Source organism: Scomber japonicus, chromosome 15, assembly GCF_027409825.1.
Source record: "Scomber japonicus isolate fScoJap1 chromosome 15, fScoJap1.pri, whole genome shotgun sequence".
Taxonomy (NCBI): domain Eukaryota; kingdom Metazoa; phylum Chordata; class Actinopteri; order Scombriformes; family Scombridae; genus Scomber; species Scomber japonicus.
In genome coordinates, this window is record NC_070592.1 from 27,712,276 (window position 1) to 27,718,736 (window position 6,461).

Genomic DNA, 6,461 nt, shown 5'->3' on the forward strand with positions numbered 1-6,461 from the left:
GAGGATGTTCCTTACGTTGCTGGTGACAAACTATGAGGGGGAGCGCTCATTTTCTCATTTGGGGAGAATCAAAAATGAGCCTGAAGTCCTTTTATCATTACGGGAAATAGAGTCTGAACCTGTCAGAGACCTGGACTTTAGAGATGTTGTGGAGGAGTTTGCTAGGAGAAAGGTCATTGCATACGGGAACTACTCCAATGTGTGTGTGTGTGTGGTTAATGTGCATTGTGTTTTTTTTTTGACTCTGAAAACATTTGTTGTTGGGATGTTTGATATTGTGGAGATTCTAAAAACAGGTTGTTTGCTATTCTTTGAAGTGTTTCTGCATATCTGAGTGTAGACTGTTTTGATAATACACACACACACACACACACACACACACACACACACACACACACACACACATTCACTGCATGTGCTGAGAGTCTGGTGTTGAATTTATCAGTCAGTGTGAATCCTGTGCAAGTACAGGAGTTTCCAACAACTACTACATCCACACTTGTGCACTAGTAAACTAGTTGTCTGTTGTATTGGTGTGTGTGTGTGTGTGTGTGTGTGTGTGTATTTAACCATTTCCATATAAATGGGATAAAGATGTGGTTTTCAAGCAGAAATTTACATTGAACATGTTTCTTTTAATCTTTGCACTTTCATCAAACTGTACTGTCCTCCGTCCGTCGGGGTCGGGTTGTAGTTCTGCTTGAATTTCCTCTCAAAATGCAGATTGATGATTTCAAGCCCTAACCTCCCTAGAGGGGTCGTATCCTTCTCACCTTTTTCACCCATGACCCTTTTCATGTCTGCTGATACATTTAACCCCTGCTGATCCTGGTGTTTCCTGTGATGTCAGAGAGGTGGAACTTGGGTTGCACTGGCTGCTCGGTGCTATTGTTAAGGTGGGGAAACTAGAGGATTGCCAACGGCCATGAAGGCAGTGGCCTCCTCCAGCCACATTAGTGGCAAAGTAGGTAAAGTTGTCTTGGTCCTTAGAGGTGATGATGGTCTAGGTTAGGGTTTGCTGTAAAATGCGTGGTGGGGGGTGTTGCCAAGCAGCTGATCATCAGGGGACATTCAGTGGATGGTGGGGGAAGGATCTCCAGAGCTTTGCAAGTTAGGCTAGCTGACTGTCTGTCCAAGACCAGTATTCTGTGTGTGCTGAGTAATAACAGGTGGCTGACACACAAACACCCCCTCCTTTATGTCCCAAAAGTAACAACCCTTTAGTGCACAAGGGGAAGCTCAACTCTTCAGGTTGTCATCTCTTTCAAGTCTTCACGGCAACAGCTGCAGTGGAGCAACTTCCCACCCAGGTTCAGGGGCAACTGGAGAGTATAGCGTCTGGCCCAGATCACTGAGTCTTGGGTACAGGCAAAGATGGGGTCTGGTGGTAGATTCTGCCATTGGTTAGACATCAGGTTCAGTCTTGCCAGCCTTTCTAGTGCAGGTTGATCATCTGGCAGTAGAGACATCAGGTTGTTATAGGAGTCCAGGTCCTCAAAGGACTTGACATAGATGCATCCCAGTTGGTTGTTGTTAACGGTGAGGCACTGCAGGTTTACCAAGCCTTGCAAGTCATCAGGGCTTAGCACCATCAAGCAGTTGTTGTCCAGATGAAGCGAGTGCAATGTCAAATCAAAAAGATTTCAAGGAGAAGGGCTAGATATAGCTGATGTCCCTAGAAAGGGTCAGGTCCACTAAATTGGTCATATTAGTAAAGTCCTTCTGTTTTATACGGAAGATGTAGTTACTTACTTACTACTAGTCCCAGCTCCAGTGGGCTGAAATCAGTGTCCGAAGGCACAATAGAAGGCCTCTGGAGGGAAACCGTGTCCCCAAGGAAAGTTAGCATTCATAAGCTAATAGCAATTCAACAAGACCCCTCAGACCTCATAATGCACTCAGATATAAAAGGGATTAAAAGATCTGAGATGAAACCACAGGCCAAACACAAATGATCAAACTATTAAAATATTTTCCCCAGAACATCTGTTAAATATGATCACTTCAGTCATGCCATCATTGCCTCATTTAAAATCTTTACTAACAGGGATCATTAAACGTTTATGCTATCTCATAAGTGCGTTTGGCATGCTGACAGGGGAATGTGCCTCAATTCTGGGTAACCTTTGTTGGATTTGGCCCAGAGGACTGAATCTTTACCACTTATCTTGTGGTGTATTGATCTGAACTTTGAAGACTTTGGGCCAGACAACTGCTGTTGCCACAGCTGCAGACATTAGAACAAAGTGTTGATCCTTGACATTTACATTTCCTTTATGGGTTTGAAAGGGGAAATGAAGAGGCAGGAAGAAAAGACAGTAACATGACAGCAGGAGTTGGTTACAAGGTCCCAAGTTTGATTATTCTTAACTAAGGCTTTAAGGATAGAACAAATTCTGTGTTATTTTCATAGTTTTGGATATAATATAAAAATAATTACAGATGTAAGAATTTGACAAAAATTATGACATCAGTGCTTGATAGGGCAAGTCATATGATGTTTTCGTCAGGCAACACAAAAAAGTTGTGGAGTTCATCACCAGGGAGACAAGACATGAGCAGAATAATTAGACCAATATGAACTACTAAGACCCTGAGACACACTGTCTTCCCAGAACAAAACTGTCTCAATGCATCATGCCCACAGATTGTTTTCTTCCCTTTTTGCATATGGTTGTACAGGCCTTAAGACATTATTATATCCTAGACAATATGAGCTATAATTATTTTTCCCCCAGCAATAAAATGAGGACAGAAATGGTGCCACGAAATATGGCCTGTGAATGATTGAAGAGATGTGGGGAAATGGGCACTCACGTGGCATAGCAGTCAGGGAATCGGAGTAGAGTTCACGTGCCTACTGCCCACAGGGGGTGGAAGGAATATTTAAATATTCCTTCACATTAGGTCAGTTTGGGTTGGAAGGAGGGTTTGGAGGGGTTGTGAGCATGTTTTGCTTCTTTGGGTTTTTCTTCCTCTTCTTTCTTTTGTCCTCTTCTTTCTGTCTCTTACACAACATGTTCATTGTACTTGGGATGATATTAAAATGACATAATGAACAGGCCTGAAACTTTCTTCAGTATCTCCCTCTGGCAAATAAGATACTGAAAGTGGTTACACAGCATAGAAATGGTTCTCAAATCCCAGTAAGACATAGTAGATGTCTGGTATATTTCAAAGGGAAAATAAAAACAAACCTATTTGACAGAATTAGAAATATCCAGTGAAAAAACTGCCTCGGAAACACAGTGCATAGTTTTTATGTATTTAAACATTTAAATATTAATATTTTTGAACAATTTAAGGATGAGCAGGGAAGAGCTATTTGTGTTGAAACTATATTGGACGGTTTTTTCTTCCATCCATTTTCATCAGTATTTTTTCAGATAAAGGTAACCACTATGAGAGAGATTTAAATAGTGATCATTTGATGTATTTCTTTTATATATTATACATGTTACAAATGGTGCTCTTAAACTATGTGCTCAGTATTAGTTTGTTTTCCACACTTGTTTCCAATACTCTTTATACTATGAATTTCTGGTGAATCTAGTAAACCATCCGGAAACTTCTCACATACTCTAAATCACATACTACGCAGTTGAAACACACTACATACTTCAAATGACGTCAGAGTTAGTACGAGTAGTAGGAAAGTATGCGGTTTCGAACAGACCCTATTATATGTCTCTTTAATGTGTTGATCTGACTAGCCATTAGAGGGCAGTGTTGTCATGCTGCATTGGTCCGCACCTGTGTGCTGTCCTTCTGGCATATATGGTCATAAAGAAATACTATTCCTACACTAGTTGATCTCTTGACCCTTCTATGAGGGTTTTTCACTGACTTTTAGGGTTGAATATATTTCAACTTCTGCTTCAAAGAAGTGGAATCACAATTGCATCTTTCATCATAGTCCTTTGGCGCCACTTAGTGGTTGCATTAAGAGTCATATGGTGGTGGTTAGAAGAACATGAACAAATACATCCTGTGTGTTAGCTCAGTTTGATTCAGTGCAACTGTGCATAGGGTGAGCTGAGTTCACTGGACAACTAACAAAGAATGTATCTGTATCAAAAGGCTGTACATGGTCTGCATTAACAATACAATGATTCAGCAACAATGCACATAAAAAGAAACATTTTTTCTAGGTTACATTTTGCTATTCATGTGTTCAACAGTCAGCTTGCCACCTCTCTAATTTCCTCCCAGAGTGTTTTATGTTGTATTGTTTCAGTCTGGAGCTCAAACCAACCATCCTGCACCACCTATACACAGTGTATTACCTTTCCTTGCCTGAGCAGATAAAGACTCATGAAAAAAGGTCAGTTGTATCATAATGCTTTAGTTTGCAGTCTGTGCAATCTCCTCCTTTGTGCAGAGATGTAACTCAAGAAGTGAATCATGATTTTGCAACAGTGCTGTGTACTATGTAACCCGAGCGGAGTAGAGAAATACCTGTGAGAATCCTTCAGAGGTCTAAATCTGATCCCTGATGAGATTCTTTGGAGGGAGAAAGCACCCTTTGGTGTTGGCCTGACATTAGAAATTCTGTAACAACCACCTATACGACATAGAGGCTATATTATGTTTATGGTCTCTTGTTAAAGCTAGGCTCATATTTTGTGTAAATATGCAAAGTCTCAACCATTAACATAAAATAGCAATTCCCCATCACAACAATGAAACTGTCATACAGAAACAGAGTAAACTGATATTTTAAAAATGTTCCATCAAGCATCCCTTTTAATACCTACACTATTCACAGTTTTAAAAGCCCTTCAGAGAAACATCATTGTAGTTTTATCAAGCTTAGCCTGACTGTCTCTTTACATTGGATTCCTTAGCCGCAGCAACTGTCTCTTGGCAAATACGGCACAATAAGCCTTTTTTACAGTAGACATTTTTCTAAGTAAATGTAGTAGGAAAAGTATAGATGTTCATTATAACATTAGCAGGGGCTACAGTGTCCCAGTAAGCCAAAGCAGTGTGACAGTACCCTGAAACTGAAGCAACTAAATGGAATTCAGCCAGCTTTCACCTGTGCTTTTTCTACTGTGATATTCCAAAATGTATATTGTGAAAATGGTGTATTGTTTTGGCATCGATTAGAAATATTATAAAATTCTTCACTCCTGGAGCAGGCGGCCTCTCTGTCTTTATTTGGTCCTGTCTGCCCATTTCATTCATGTAATTTCATTTAAGTGTGATATTTAGCTTGATATGTCGACCGATCAATATATACATTTAACTTCATCACCATCATGGTCATACAGTATGCTAAAGAGGCCTACTACTTCAGACGGGTGTTAGAGAACCCCAGCCAGCTCCACCAAATAACTTCTCACATGCTTCCATTTAAATAAATGTTTTTTTCTTCCTATTTCCTCCTCTGTTAATCATCTTCCAATCAGCCATTTATTAACCAACCAATTTCCACTCTTGTTTATTACACTTACGGTGGTTAATAAGGTGGAGGTCATATTTTTGGGTGTAATAAATATAATACATAATTAATAAAAATCAATATTAAACATAATAAACCTAGTTATTCACCACCACTGAGACAACATAAATCATGATCAATAAGGCCATTAACAGAACCCACACATGTATTGCTGCTATGGTGTTAGCTCATTTATCCCAGCAGGAATGACTTGCTGTTTTTTTGGTTTATTTCATCAAACGCCATCATTTATTGCACTTCAGAATAAGAGCATAATTTAAGGTACTAATAAGTCAGAAACACATGATACTGTAAGAGTAGATTTTCAGATAGTACATTTTTTGGTATACTTTATAAAGTGGAGGCTTGTGAATCCTGTTTTTCCAGAGTTTCTTGCACAGTAAAGAGCTGTCTGTAAAAACTTGACTAGCTGTTAAATGTACCTGAAAAATTCAAGTTTAGTAGACTAAAACCTGCATTGTAATAGCACGTGATAACTATATTTTGAGCATATACAATAGAGTCCCTGTCTCTTCATGACGTACTGTACATTTTTATACAGATACCATTGTATATGTCTTCTAGCCATTTTTAATCATTACTCTACTTTCTTATCCATTTCAGAAAATATCAAATGTTACAAATACAGCTGGATAACAGACTCATGTTTAAGGCTCATGTGGAACACCTGATAAGTAAGTTGAATATCAGAATTGGATTTTTTTTTTTTAATAGAAAACATTTATGTGTCCCTTCTACTAGATTCAAGACTGGTGTGCTTAAAGCATCTCGACTCTGTTTTATCGCAATGCACTTTGCTTTATCACAAGTAATAATTCCCTCATTGATTATTATCTTGTCTTGTTATAAGAACAGGTGTGACTCTCCCCTTTAACAAACATCAAAAAGGAAGTTGCTTTTTACATGTTTATGAATGAAGCTCTACTGGAAAAACCGCCTCATTACTTCATTCCCTGATCACACATACATAGAGTGATTGTAATGATAGCACATT